This window comes from Chionomys nivalis, chromosome 20, assembly GCF_950005125.1.
Source record: "Chionomys nivalis chromosome 20, mChiNiv1.1, whole genome shotgun sequence".
Classification (NCBI taxonomy): domain Eukaryota; kingdom Metazoa; phylum Chordata; class Mammalia; order Rodentia; family Cricetidae; genus Chionomys; species Chionomys nivalis.
This window is the reverse complement of record NC_080105.1, coordinates 42,751,585-42,767,706: the sequence shown is the minus strand read 5'-3', so window position 1 is coordinate 42,767,706 and position 16,122 is coordinate 42,751,585.

Here is a 16,122-nt window from a genome sequence, read left to right as displayed (position 1 = left end):
GCTCTTCCAAAGGTCCTGAGTTCAATTCCCGGCAACCACATGGTGGCTCACAACCATCTGTAAAGAGGTCTGGTGCCCTCTTCTGGCCTGCAGACATGCACACTGACAGAATATTGTATATATAATAAATAAATATTTAGAAAAAAAAAGTTATATTGAGTAATTGACCGGAAGTAGAACTATGTGTTTATGAAGTCCCACGGAGACACACACACACACTGTAGCTAGTAAAAGGTTATATTGAGTAATTGACCCGAAGTAGAACCATGTGTTTATGCGTCCCACGGAGATGGAGAATCTGCTGCTGGTGGCTCACCAGTCAGGTTTGTTTCATTTTGTCACACTCACCGATACTGAATGACAAGGAGAGAGCTACAGTAACTGCTAAGGGATCTGCTTTGTTGAAGCAATGACACTAAGAAAACTTTTGAGAAAGGCCTGTGTCAGACATGGAGAGACTTCTAATGCTTGGAGGGAAGACAGAGCTCACATGGAACACTCCATGCTCTCAGCGCTGTCCCCATCGCCGCCAATGGGAAAAGATTGCGAGCAGAGTTGAAGGAAAAGATGAAACAGGATATTTTGTGGAATTTACTGCTAATTCTATGGGTTTAAAACAATTTGAAAATCATTATTTATTACACAACACGAAAAGTGCATAGTGAGTCTCTAACGCCAAAGTGAAGGCAGTTGAAGAATTTCTGGAAGCTCCATATAAGCTGTTTGTGGAGGGAATTACTTGCCAGAATGTATTTGGTGAGTGTGATCTAGCAGAGCCAACAAGATCAATCTGCTACACTCTGAGGCTGAGGTGTGTATTAGGCTGTTCAGTCTAGGTCTGTGGAAGTCTTTTCCGTGGTATTTGCACAAATGCTAACGTTGCCTAACAGCACATTTTGCCAACGATTCTGTCATTGAGTGATATGCTGTAGTGTAAAATAGAACTCTCAGGCAAGCATTCTTGGGTCTTAAGTTCTTTTGCCTCTTTCTTAATCTACTGTAGACTGACAGCTCCATGGCTTTCGTTTGCTTGTGACTTTGACTCACTTTCTTCTCTCAGCATATGTCTGGTTTGGCTCCTGCGCATCTTGCTGTCTATGATTTATATTCTGTTTGTGATCCATAGGCTGCTGGATGGTTTGAGTCAGATGAATTCCAAAAAGAGTGGTTCTAGTCGGGAGACGTTTCTGCCAACCTCCCTCATACGTCGTTGGCCTTATGTCTAGCTACATTTGGGACAGTATCCATCACTATTTGGCTGATATGGACAGCATTACAAATTCCCATGACCCACATCATGATACGATAGCAAGATTTATTATGCCACTAAGTCCATTTGGTCCTTCTTCTTTTTTTTTTTTTTTCTAAATGTCTACTATGTGTTAGGTACTGTTTATGACACATAGAAACCACTTAATGAAAACAAGGGAAAAGACCCATTCTATCACGGCACTTACAATCTAACTGAAGAGACAGACAAATACATAAGAAATACAGTATAAAGGTTTCTAAAAGGTGATAAAGGGCATGGAAAAGAAATTAGGTTAGAATAAAGAAATTAGCAGTATTGATAGAGCAAGACAATAGCTCCTTTGTGACTGGTGCAGGTTGGGGAAAGGCTAGGATTGCAGGAGCAGAATGAGATGGGAGAGAGAACTAGGGTGTGGGGTTAATGCAGAAGCATTGTTGTAAGGATTATGAATGATGTTTCCTCTGATTTTAGACTGAGTGGACATATCCTGAGAATTAAAACTTTCAGATTATTTTATGGGTACGATTATTTTGCTTACAGGTGTGTGTGTGTGTGTGTATACACGTGTGTGCCATATGCCTATCAGGTGACCTTGGAGGCCAGAAGAGGGTGTCAGATCCCTTGGAACTGGAGTTAAAGACTGTTGATATTTTCCAGGGGAGCCAGGCCTGGCTCCCCTGAAAGAGTAACAAATGCTCTTAAGCGTGGAGCCAACTCTCCAACCCATAAGGAAATCTGTAGTGTATTCTTTTCTGTATTTGAAGCTTGTTCAGGTGTGTGTGTGTGTGTTTTGTTTAGAGATGGTGTTTTTATCTGTGTCTCTAGATGTCTTGGAACTCTCTACATAGACTGAATTCAACTTGAGTTTACAGAGATGTCACTGGCTCTGACTCCTGAGTTCTGGGATTAAAGGTGTGTGCCACCATTCCAGGTCACCTAAAAATTTTTAACAAAAAAGTATCGTACTCTTTGCTTCCTGAGAATAATCAGGAGAGGTGGGGAGGGAGAGAGAGTAAGACAGAGCCCAGAGAGAGAGAGAGAGAGAGAGAGAGAGAGAGAGAGAGAGAGAGAGAGAGGAGTTGAGAGATGAGACCAGAGAGAGATGAGTTAAACCAGAGAGAGAAACAGAGAGAGACAGAGACCAGAAAGAAAACACACACACACACACACACACACACACACACACACACACACACACAGAGAGAGAGAGAGAGAGAGAGAGAGAGAGAGAGAGAGAGAATCTGCTCTGACACAGTCTTACAGACAGAGTGAGATGGGCTGTGGCCTCCCTGCCTGCCTGGTTGATTCTAGAGATAGGTGACGAGCACTCCAGCGATTAGAGTGTGAAATGAAGATGCTCTCACACCTGCAGGCTTCTGGAGTTTATTTTTATTTCCATGTTTAGACTCTCTATGACCTCTATTTAAAAGAAAAAGTGAAAATAAAATAGCCTGGGTGAAAATAGTGAAAACAGCACAGGAGGATGGGATGCTTGCTCTCTGTTTACCTGGTGTGATATAAACCTAATAAGCCAGAATCTCTCCATTATGATTCTCCAATGGCTTGATTTTAAGTAAGGCTCAGAGTAGTCTCAGAGGACTGGGTATTGTGAGGAAAGTTCCAATCTATTCCAGAGAAAATGGGTGATTCTCAAGTACTCTCGCTTGTGGGAATTAATGAAATCACACTAGCAGATTGCTGTAATATAAAGATGTCAATATATATCTGGGGAGGAAGGCATAATTATAAACCTTTTGTATTAATCTTCTAATTTTTTACCAACTTTTTTGCTTAATTTCATAAAAGTATACTTTATTATATATAGCAATATTTTACATATTAAAAAGCACTATAATAGAATGGTTTGTACATTTAGCAATATAGTTTATGTAATAAATATAGCACTATAATAGAATTGTATAGTTCCTTTTTTAAATTTTAATAAAATGTAAAAGTAACACCTTAGCGATCATGTTTTTAATACTTAATTGACATGATTTAGTGAGTTTGACATATGTATACCTGCTACCCTCCACGATCACAGTGAAGAGGATAAAACACAGCTCTTTTCTCCAGAGTAATCTCATGTCCTTTTCCAATTCCTTTCTCATGACTACCCCAGCTTTAAGTCCTCCATTCGATCCACATAGCATTGAAATTGAAATCCTATCCACATCAGCATTTAAATAATCTTTCAGTTTTTTGTCAAGGACACAGATTGTGTTAGGGTATAAGTGCTGAGCTAAGTTGATTGCAGTCTAAAGTCCATCCTGGCCACATTATTTTGTTATAGCATAAGCAGTTCAAGCATAACTCAGGGGAATCCAGAATTAGTTTATGTCGTGTATCTTCCTCTCTGCTTGTGACAATCTTTATTGCTGATTGATAAATCTAAAAGTGCCTTTCTGTTTAATTACGGATTCTCTCAGGACAAAAGAAGTGATGCATTCAAAGGCTCTTCATAAGCCATGGTGTAATCTACTAGATGAAAGTTCCTCAATATCTTTTTGGTTACATTCATTTATTTGTGGATGGAGATCAGTGGTAACTTTTGGGAGTTGATTTCCTCCTGTTACCAAACTTGGTTAAGTATAATCTTGGGTAGCTCCCCTGATCGCTATTGTCAGAAAGCATTTTCCATCTCAGGAGGTGAGGCAAAGCTCATTTACAGCTCATATTGTATTTCATGGTTTTTCTTCTTGGCCTAAAAACGTAATACGTGTGAAGGGCAGAAATGTCTCCTCCATCATCCGGGAATTGCGACGACATTTAACTGTAGAATAAATCAAGATTGGGGAAAGCTTACATCAAGCTTATGGGGGGAAAGATTAGGGGACCGAAAACCCACCAGGGCAAATTTATTTCTAAAACTTTTATTAATACTTAAATATATAAATAAATAAGAGGGCAAGACCATATAGAAGGTTATCAAAAACCTTGCAAGAGCAGTAAAACGTTGATTAAACAGTGTAACTCTGAATCCTGTGGCTTTGCTTTAGCTTTCCCATATGAAGAATGTCTTGGGAAAGGACCTGGGTGCAGGAGGAAAGAGGGAGGAGGAGGCAGACTAGAATGGGGGATCATAACCCTTCTTCCATCTCCTAAATGTGCATACCCAGGCCTGTTCTGGAAGGCGATTGCTATGGTTCTGCTTTAGCTATGGGCTTGAAATAGTAGGACTAGTGCTGTGTGAAGTCCTTGGGGGCTCTTGGGAAGCCCTCCCTTTGTGAAGACAGTATGTTGGGCAAGATGAGTGGTCTGTTGAAAAGGTGGCTTGGCTCTTCTTACTGGAGTGTGGTCAGTAGGATGAGCGGTCTGTTGAAAAGATGGCTTAGCTCTTCTTGAGAGAGTGTGGTCAGTCTTTCAAATGTAATCCTCCCTGGATTTCGCTTTTACGTATGTTAAAAATGAAGCCTTTAAGTATTATGTCTGAATCATTCGATTTGTTTGGAAGCCTGTACTTTCTTCCAGAATCATTTAAAGAACATATTCTCCTTTGCTGATAGATGTCTTTAACATGAGAGCCTCCGTCTGCCTGGAGGTCTCTTGTCATTACCTGTGTCAGCAGGTTGAAGTGACAAAGTGAGTGATTTAAAGCCCTTGTGTCAGAGACTCTTCTAACACTTGTGGTACAATGCCAGGACTTTCTTTGTAGCGCTTCTGAGGTACCGAGCTCTAGGCTACAAGTTTTTATAGGAGATTCCGTTTCACAGTCGCATTTGCTGAATGGGCAGTGTTTGCCACAATCTCCGTTTGCCACATAGTGCAGGGGGCAAAAGCAGCATGGGCAGTCACACAGTGAGTGGCAGAATAGGCCTTTGCATGTGATGTTTTCATTCTAAGTCCTTGGGTTTCCTTGCTTGACCCGTTGTCCTTGAGATTCACAAAGCCATCCCTACTTTGGCTGCTGTCTATTAGCCAGGCATTGTTATTTCATCTCTTCCTCCCAGTGCCCCCCAGCATCTTACAGTTATCTCTAGTCATGGGAGACAAAATCATTTCCGGCCTCGAGAGAAGAACTCGAAAGGAGCAATCTCCCCACAGACCCACCTGGTTTTACAGGACACAGTCTCTCGTCAGACACTGCACTCACTTGAAATGACTCTCATGCCATGATCCATCATTCAAACAGTTGAAGAAAATATGTTCAGATATAAATCTACACACACCTCAATCTCTTATACTTTAAATAGGAGTTCGAACCCTCCATTTAAATGCCGTAGGAATCCATTTGGGCAAGGCAGATGAACAGCTGCCTTCTGGGAAGCCCTTATGGAGAATATACAGAGAGTATGGTAAAAGGCTACTATGTACCCTTTCTTCCTAGAAAGTCTTTCCCTCTAATGTGTATGTAGCAACTTTTCTCTAATATTCCATGATAATTTGTTTAGATTTTAGTTTCCTCCACTTTCCCAAGCATAAGTAAATGTCGTCTGTTTTATGACTTGAACCTCTTTAGATGTCTGAACTTGTATTCACGTGCACGTTGGCTTGTCTTCCATTATTGTGTACCCCAACCCCCCGCCAGAGCGTCTGCTCTTTCTTTAAGATCACAGCTTATTCTCGTTTTCTAGTTATCCTCTGATCTTTCTCACTCTGCCAAAGCAAAATATTTGATTACACTTTAATCATTTTATCTCCATTCACTCCCAGACAAGGCACCATTTCTTATTTTCTGTGATCAGAATATAATCGGGTTTTCACCCTTTGGCGGTTCAATATTGTTGGGAAATTGTTTTGTGTCTGAGCCTGTCATGGCAGAATGCATCCTCCGTTTGTGCAGTTCTCTAAGAACCCAATAGGGCCATCTGAGTTGAGAAAGGGCTCGAATAAGCACACTTTTCTCCTTATCATTCATGATTTTTCAGGGTGAATAGCATAGTGTATCATTGCATTTGAAAGGGGATCAGCAGCAGGGCCATTCCTCACACAGGCTAGGGAGCAGTCATTATTGTGTCTCCTGTGGTCAAATGTGTAAACATGATGAAGGGTTTTCATACTTCTTTCTTGTATTATCTTAATAAATGTGAAAATACTTCTTAGCTCCATAAGAACTTTAAAATAGATAACACCATTAAATAATAAAATATAGTTGAAATGGATACAAATGTTAAACTTGGGAGTTCCTAAATGGAGCTTTTCAAGATCTATTATTATCAGCCATGAATTTATTCTGATGCCCTGACCAAAATACTATAGGAAGACAAAGAGGTAAGAGTGCTGGTAAATGAATTTCCATTGTAGACTCTCCTCAGCTGTAAATGAGCTGCAATATTAGTTGGTATTTCTGAAAGTGAATGCATTTTACTCAAAGTCACAGTTGGATCTAACAAAATTCTTTAAGGGAATGATAGGAACTTGGACCTCAAGAATTTAAAGGCTTCTCCTGGACCATATATTCATTTTCATCAAGGCTAATTGATGTTTAGGCAAAGCTAAGCTCTAATAGAATTGTCAGAAACTATAAAATAAGGACATGGAAGTCACCCAAATACGAACATTTTGAAGTTTAACAGCCACTGCTTCCCATCCTCCAAATTCTCAGTTTTCTGGAGGTATTTATCTCAGATAGCTATCTGAGCTCTACCCAAACCCTCTGCTCAGGTGTTTCTCTGTTTCTCAACATGAAAGGAAGAAGGAGCATTTACCAGCCAGGATGATGGACTGTTGCAGGCATAGTGGCTGCTCACCATTTTAGAGGCCAGCGAGTGGGAGGCAAAACATTGAGTTGACGTTATACTACCTGATTGTGGTAGGCAAGTTGGGGGGATGCTGTAAGCTGAGGAGGAAGGAAGGCCCACTTCTTCAGTGTGTGAAGTGAAATCCAGAGCTCAGTTCTACCATTCTCTAGCTCTGCAAGTCATTGAACTTCACACTTCATTCCTTCTTCTATAAATGCACATACCAATAGAAACAACTCTCAGGGTTGTAGTGAGGATTAAGTGGAAAAGCCAAGTGAGGCTCTTAGCTGAGTATTTCTTATTCAGTGAGGAATCACCATAGAAGTTGCTACTTTATAATCAGGATGTTCTTTCTGTTTGCTGCTCTTGGTGAGTATCTACATTTTTACTAATATAATCTTGTGCTATTTATTTGAGAATGGGTGGATACTGTTCTTCCATTGGAGTTCACATAATAGTTCCATAATAGAGTTCAGAGTGTCAGAAGCTTGCGGACCACTTTAAGAAGTACACACACTATATGCATGCACATGTGAATACTTAATATATTCATACAAGTATGTGCATGTATGTATGTGTATATATTGAGGTTTTAGAACCATATGTGTCTGTTGTTGGAGCCAATTTGTTGCCAGAGGCTGCCCGTTCATTCTGATTGCCCGGACTTGAAATAACCACATAAAAACTGTATTAATTAAATCACTGCTTGGCCTTAGCTCTAACTTCTTATTGGCTAACTCTTACATCCTAAACTAACCCATCTCCATTAAACTGAGGTCGTGGCCTACCAGCAAAGTTTCTGTGGGCTCCAGCAGAGACATCTGTCTCCTGCGGCAACTATAAGGCTTCTCACTGACTCTGCCTACTTTCTCCCAGCATTTAGTTTGGTTTTCCCCACCTAACTCTATTCTGTACTATCACAGGTCAAAGCAGGGTCTTTATTCATTAACCAATAAAAGCAACACATAAACAGAAAGACTTCCCACACCATGTGTCTATCTCTTTACCAACCTATACCCACCATTCATCATGTGTCTACTACCTTTTTCCTTGTAGAAATGTTTGGGACTGGTCTCTTTCACTGTAAAGCCATCAAGATGCTGAGTTGGAATGAACAGCAACCATTGGAATATTTCAATGTTTTCACTTCTTCTCTTGTGTTTGGTCTCTTCTTAAATGAGGACCTTAGGACCTCCCTCATAAGAACATAAAATTCTTCCTGGGTCTTTTGACCTGCCTCAGAGCAAGTCAGGGGAAGACAATGGTGGTGGTCTTTCTTCTTCTGTGTTTCAGATGTCAAGAAATAGCCCATTCACACCCGCTACTTCTTTGAGCTTTTGAATAAAGCTTATAGTGTTATAATCTTGTCTCAGTCTTGTTTTTGGATTTAGTGGTTGGCATAATATCACATATGACAGGAGATCAAAGGTCACCTGGGGAAGGTTGTTCAGAGATGACCAGAGGCAATGAAGACGAGATCAATGAGATCCACATTGAAAATAAAAGCTTATGAACTGCCTGTAATATAGGGAGAGAATTGGGTTACATGGACTTGAGAAGAAAAAACTTGGAATTTAGGTATTGTTAAATAACCTAATTAATCAGGGAAGATAGTGCAATATTGTGATGGCCTTGAAAAGCACTTAAGAAACCAATGATTTATGTGTAATTTAGCAAGAAAATATGGTAAGACTGTTGCATAGAATATAAATGTTTAATGTCCAAGTAGTCATGAATCTTTGGAATGGTTTCTCCTACTATGCTGAAATTATTTGTACTACAAGTCAACAAAAGCTACAGTTAGCAAGTAACGTCACATGCATGTATATAGTAATGTACAGCCAGAGAAGAGATAAGTATATCCCAGGAACCTTTGTGAGTCTGTTGCTCTGTTGCACATCGAAGGGACATGCTGCCTATCTTTTTCTGGTCTTGATTTTAATTGCATGCTGTCCACCTTTCAGTTAAGAGTTCTTGATACTGTTTAGGAACAAAAGAAATATGACCGTGTAGGCTTTTCTAGAGATCTTACATAAGCCTACAAGGCAACTGTGTTAGAACATATGTGAGACTATTGTCTACTTTGGGTCCTAGGCCACCTTCTGTTTCCTATCCTTTTATATATGGGGCTTTCTTTCTTTCTTTTTATATTTATTTATTTTATATTTATTTTTATTGAGCTCTACATTTTTCTCTGCTCTCCTCCCTGTCTCTCCCCTCCCCTTCAGCCTCTCCCATGGTTCCTGTGCTCCCAATTTACTCAGGAGATCTTGTCTTTTTCTACTTCCCATGTAGGTTATGTCCATGTATGTCTCTCTTAGGGTCCTCATTGTTGTCTAGGTTCTCTGAGATTGTGATTTGTAGGCTGGTTTTCTTTGCTTTATGTTTAAAAAACCACTTATGAATGAATATATATAATAATTGTCTTTCTGGGTCTGGGTTACCTCACTCAAAGTGATGTTTTCTAGCTCCATCCATTTGCCTGAAGTTTTAAGATGTCATTATTTTTTCTGCTGTGTAGTACTCCATTGTGTAAATGTACCATATTTTCCTTATCCATTCTTCGGTCGAGGGGCATTTAGGTTGTTTCCAGGTTCTGGCTATGACAAACAATGCTGCTATGAACATATTTAAGCACATGTCCTTGTGGCACGGTTGAGCATCCTTTGGATATATACCCAAAAGTGTTATTGCTAGGTCTTATGGAAGGTTGTTCCTAATTTTCTGGGAAATTGCCACACTGACAAGCCTCCTTCATTGGAACCCTTCTGTTTGCATTTTGACACCTTTGTGTCCTTTCAGGCTGCCATAGTGAAGAATTTCAATCTATTATAACACAAAATGTCTGTTGTTCTAAAAGGACCATGGGAGGGAAATTATTGCAGCTAATGATAGAGGCTGATGCTACTGCCCTAGATTTAATTTGGACTGTCTGTTAATGACAACAAAGGTGTTTCAGCTTTCTAATTACATGGATGCTGTTAAGATGCAATAATATTAAAAGGGATCACATGTATGTGTAGAATGAATTTAACCATGGAAAACAAATTTGAAGAAAACTTAAGAGGTTGAGGGGAGCATATTAACATTTTAATATAATTAACTTCAGGATGGGCAGATACATATGCACATAAAAACCTATATACTCACATATAGGTACACACATATACACATACATATACATATATACACACATACATACAGCATTCTTCAGACTGGGCAAATGCATACATACATACATATACACATACATACATGCAGATATACATACATACACACATGCATTACATACATATATACACATTTACATTTATATACCTATATAGTGTATATTCTTTTTACCCTTTGTTAATTAAAATTTAAAAATAAAAATGAAAGACAAATCTGGTAGCACAGAAAATATTACCTGTACTAATATATAATTGCTGTGATAAGGTCCTGGAAAAGGCCGTTTTCTTATAATTAATTTCTATGAGTTTATTTCTCATGAGTTTTCATAAATACTTTCTCCAGTGCGGCTAGTGACACGGATTTATGCTTACATTAGCACTAGAGTTCATATTATTGCCTCTGATTATGGCCTTCCATAAAAACCAGCGGCAGAGCATTGAAAGTGAAGTCACTGGAGGTTGACCCTGGGAGGAGCCCTCGGACAGTAAAGAGGGAGGTTCAGGTGGCTGGCCTGGTCTAGGGATCTTACAGAGTCATTGGTTCCAAGGTCACAGAATATGCTGATGGCAGAGTCAGAATTAGCTGCTGTGACTCTCGATTTTTCATCCCGGCAGACAGTGCCACACATCTTCTTGCCTTGCTGCAAATCAAGACAGGTAATTCTTTCAGGTCAACCCCCCGCCAGGTTGGATCTTTCCTCTAGACACTGCAGGTATCTATCACCTCAGTCTGCCTTCCACCAAATACATTTTAAAAATCTGGAACTCAACTTTTCTCTAGGGGCAGAAGAGTGAGGTGGTGAAGGGAAGGCCGAAGCACACACACTTATACTAGCGTGCACGCTCACATAATTGTGAGTATCTTAGGTTGACAAGGCCTTGAGGAAATTTAGACATATATCCCAATTTTATACACAAGAGACCAAACGTGAAACATTAGTCCTCCGTGATTAATGGAGAGAAATTATAATGTAACTGTTGGGAAATTTACAATATGCTTTTAATATAATTAAATGCAATATCTCTATTGGCTCTTAACTCTTGTCTAAGCCTTGTATTGGCTTCTCTCCAGAACTAACACATTTCATCCAGCAATATGAGAACATATTTAAAGAAAAAGAGAAATTCTTTCCATCTTCAACTTAATATTCTTCTGACTAAAGAGTAGTCTATGAAATTTAGTTTCTATATTATGAAAGAATTGATAGATTGTTCCAGTAATTTTTTTTTTTATAAAACCAAGGACTATTTTAAATAAAAAAGAACACACAAATTCATGAAGTCTTTTCTAATTTAAATGTTGGGAAACTGAGTCCAGAGAGGTTACACTGTGGCTAACCACTAACTGATCCTGTGATTTTCTTTTCTTTCATTCAAAACTAAATTTTTGAGCATCTATTATGTTCCCTATCATATGTATTAAAAACAAAGCTTTACTTTATGGTATCTTTAATACAGAAATATTCTCTCCTTGGATGCTGGGTTCAACTTTACTTTTTTAAGAGAAGCAAGTGGCTCCAGCAGTGAAAGACAGTCTGGACATGAAAACCAAGGCCTCCCTTGTAGTGGTTCTCAGTTAAGAGTGATGAAATCCCCTTGAGAAAGAAATAAGTCTTGCTCTTCTTCACTGTTATCCTGACATGTTGATTTAAACCTATCCTCTGGTCATCAGTTAGTTACGCCTGGACTTCTCTACTGGTTACTACCCAGAAAAGTAGGGCTTTGCTTTGAGTCTGTGTGTAGTATAGTCATTGGTGCTTCTGTCTTACACAGTAAAAATGACTAACCGAGAAGGATATGGTGGGCATGAGTCAGACTGGGGAGCTATCCATTATGAGTGTCAAGGGAGGAGAGAGCTTTGAAATGAATGGGTGGCCATTTGCACCATGATCAGCAGTTGAGATCAAGTAGAACGGGTGTTACAAAGGGCTCAGTAAACTTATCAGTCACTAGCTTATGTGACCAATGGTAATCTTTGAACATTTTCAGAGCAGTGCCTAGGTGGCTTTTGCAGATCATTCTTGAAAGGGATCTGTGGCAAAGAAAAGAGAAGAAATGTCCAATTATAGCTGTGGCTGGGGATGTGGGGTGCACATCTTTAATCTCAGAATCCAGGAGGTAGAGGCAGGTAGATCTGAGTATGATGCTAGTCTAATGTACATAGTGAGTTCCAGGACCTCCAGGGCTAACTAGCAAGCTGGGAGTGGCGGTACACAGGAGGAGGATGAATCCAAGGCCAGCCTACATTATGTAGAAAGGCCTACCTCAAAACAAAACACAGGTAAATCAAAACAAAAAATACCTTCCAAATGTCAAATCAGTTGCAATCTGATGAAGCTTATAAATTTAATCATATTTAATCTATTTCATTACTAAGCTATTATCAGCTCCTTCCTATTTTGAAATGAAGAAAACTCATCTTCCATGTGAAGAGTATGAGGAGATATTGAAGGCAAGGAAAAGGATGTAAGCAGGATGAAAGAGAGGTAGAGAACTAGAGCAACATGACCACTAGGGACCGAAGAAAGGGAATTTCTGCTAGCGTTTCACCAACATCAGAATCATGCAATTTTCTTTTTGGTATGCTCTGTTTAGTTTCTTGGCTGTGATGAAAAATTGATATGTTTAACTTATACAGTCAGCCTTAGCAAGATGATATGCACCTCGTAATTGCACCATAATTACATTAAAAGGCAGAGGCAATTTTCTCCCGAGTGTGGCCACCCACTCAGAAGATTGGTGTATAGAAAGCAATCGGGCACATTTCATCAACGTCAGGCCAGATTTACAATGCTCCGTCAAAGTGTAAAACAAGTTCGCAGACCCGAGGTCAACAAGATTTAAATGTCACACATTCTGTGATAACAATAACAGTGATGTTAAAGATATCCCCCTGTGACCCATGGTGCTTTTCAGTTTTCCGGGAAAGCAACCTTGTAATGAGCCCCGTTTCATTCTGTTTATGCAGCGAGCAGCACGGTTCATTCCCTTTCCCCCCAAGTCACAATGGTCCAGAGAAGTAAGAATAGCTGATGTTATTTTTATTTCCTAGATGGGAAAAAAGAGTCCTGGAAGCTCAGTGATTGGCTGACAGCTGCCCCATAGTAAATGGAGAGGGAGCAACAGACGAAGTGGGACCACATTGTAGCTGGGAGAGGTGATTTCATGGCAGATTTCTATTCAAAGCAGACCACAGACTTGGGCCAAAAGAAGGTTTCCAAAGTAAGTGGGTGAGATAAGTATGCAGAAAATTCATAGAGGGTCATGTTTGGAAATGACTTTAAAGACTGTTCTCTTGCCTTCTTCCCTTTTGCCATGAGTATGCCAAGACCCAGAGAGTTCCTAGATGGGTGAGTGACTTGTAACTCATTGCTCTTCCTACCTAACTAGAAACCTGATGTCATCACAAGGCTCACATCTAAGAGAACAAGATCGAAAGGCAGGTGGAGTGGGTTGGCTCAGTGGTTCCCGTCCTTCTACATTCACAGGTGTTGGAAGAGCTAATATATATATATAAGGGCTGGCTTGGTCTAGATACTGTGTGCCTGATACTACCCAAACTAAATAGAGGGATATCCCAAACTAGGAGGAATTCATTTCAAAATGCAATTGGTGCTACAAATAGATTTGAGTTATGAAGTCAGGAACCGGAACATATCCTAAATTCTTTCCAAAGATCCTGAAATATTTGAAAAATTTTCTGCAGTATTGATGCAGTTTGTCTTGATTTTGGGCTGATCAGTCAAGTATTTTAAATTGCAGATGCTTCCCAGTAATAGATAGCTCTCTTTTGGGAGATGGGGGTGGTACATCAGGGAATGCAGCTACCTCTGGGCTGATTTATTTCCCTCGGAGCCAGCAGCAAATAGCCTTGCTTATTATTGGTCATAGTTATTGCACTATTCATAATCTGTTTCCCCGAAAGACTCGTATCGCAATGATGAATGATAACATATGTATGGAGCAGAGTGAATTTATGACAGGCAGCATTTTCATTTGCTCATAACATGAACAGAAATTAGATCTGCACCGTGTTCAGGCTGTGTTGGGCAGCTGCTATTCTGCTCCCAAACTCACCTTTGGAGCGTACTAGTGAGTAGATACATTGCTAACCCATATTCACATACAAACTCCACTCTCAGAAGACAGGACAGGTCTCACTCACTTTTATATCTCTCAGAATCCCATTCATGTTGCATGATACAACGAGCAGCCTAGAAGATGTTCAAATGAACATAATGCTTTTATTGGGATTTTCTTCCCCCATCACAGCGATTAACAAGTTCAGAGTGCTGACTGCATGTTGGAACATGTTTTATGTGCATTAACTCATCTAAGCCTCAACAAACTTTTGAGAAAAATATCTGAGTTACCACCAAGTGCTTGTAAGGAAATATAGGTGCAAAGATATTGTACAAATTACAAAATTAAATGATACAGCTAACTAAATTATAGAGTGGTATTGAATTCCAGGTTAACGGTGCTAAGCTGTAAACACTGCAGGCTTAATCATGACACTCTCCTGATTCTTATTTCTCCCAGGCACACATGAATGTGTATGTGTGGTGTGGTGAGGCTGTATTTTTTGTCCAAATTTCTAAGATTTTATGTGATTATAATTTATTTCAATCTAACGCTTTTCACTGAATTCATATTGTAAATACTAACTTCATTTATTTATTAACCTGTGCTTTTTTATTCACATGTTTCATGGTACATGTTTTTGTGTGTGCAGGTGTATATCTGTATGGAGTACACTCCATGTGTCTATAGGTATATGTGGAGGGCAAGGGACAACCTTGGGTGTCATCCTCAGGAATGCTGTCTACCTCCTTTGTGGCAATATCTCTCCTGCATCAGGAATTTACCAATTAGGCTGGCCGTTGAGCTTCATGGGGTCCTCCAGTCTCTGTCTCCCCAGCATGGGAATATAAGGATGCTCTACCACACCAGCCAGCCTTATTAGTTCTGTAACTGAAACTCAGGCCATCATGTTTATGTAACAAGCACTTTATCAGTGGGGCTATCTCCTCATATTTATCATCACAAATATTAGTTTCAAAAAGCTTTTATTCCACTAATACCTATGTTTGTGCATGTACCATGTTGGATATCTACCATGTATCTCATCTCTTCTTTTTATTATTAAAATGCTATTTATTCACATTAACTGGCTTTTAAAGTTTTACCCTGAGCTCAGGCAAAACTCTCTACTTTCCTTTCACTTTGCTGCATCTAAATAGAATGATATAGGAATCTTTATGTAATTACATTGTGTAGAATGGATTCATAGATTGTTTTCAGTGATACAGCCATTTTCACAATATTCATTTTGTGATTGTAATCTGTGAGTTGAGAAGGGAAGTTTGTCTATCTTCTAGAATCTACTCTTATTGCTTTAGCATTTTAAAATCTTAATAGGGGTCTTCCACTACCTTGGTTAAGTTCATTTCAAGGTTTTACTATTTAAAGTTCTTATAAATGGATTTTTTCCACAAATTTCTTGCTGACTATGTTTTTATGGCTATGAAGGTAGACTACTGATTTCTGTATACTAGCTTTGTATTTTTACACTTTCCTGAAAGTGTTTACTGGGAGGCTATATGGTCTTTCCTACATAGAACCATATTGTCTACAAATAGGGATAACTTTCTCTCATTTCCTGTTGGTATCTCTTTTATTTCTTTCTCTTGTCTTGTTTCTAAAATGTATACTTTGGCACTATATTGAACTAGAGGTAAGAAAGAGAGCACACTTGTTTTGTTCCTGACTTTCATGGAAATACTTTGCCACTTATTATATTATATTATATTATATTATATTGTTTTACTGTATTTGGCTCTTAATGTGTTGAGTTATATTCCCACTATTCTGGGTTTTTTTTTAAAGAGGTTTTCTTTTTTATGATGACAGAATGTTGTTGTTTTTCTCTTTTTGGTAAAGGCTCATTGATATGAGCATGTGATTTCTGGGCTTAAATGTACTTATGTTATGTAGATTTATATTTTCATACATTATA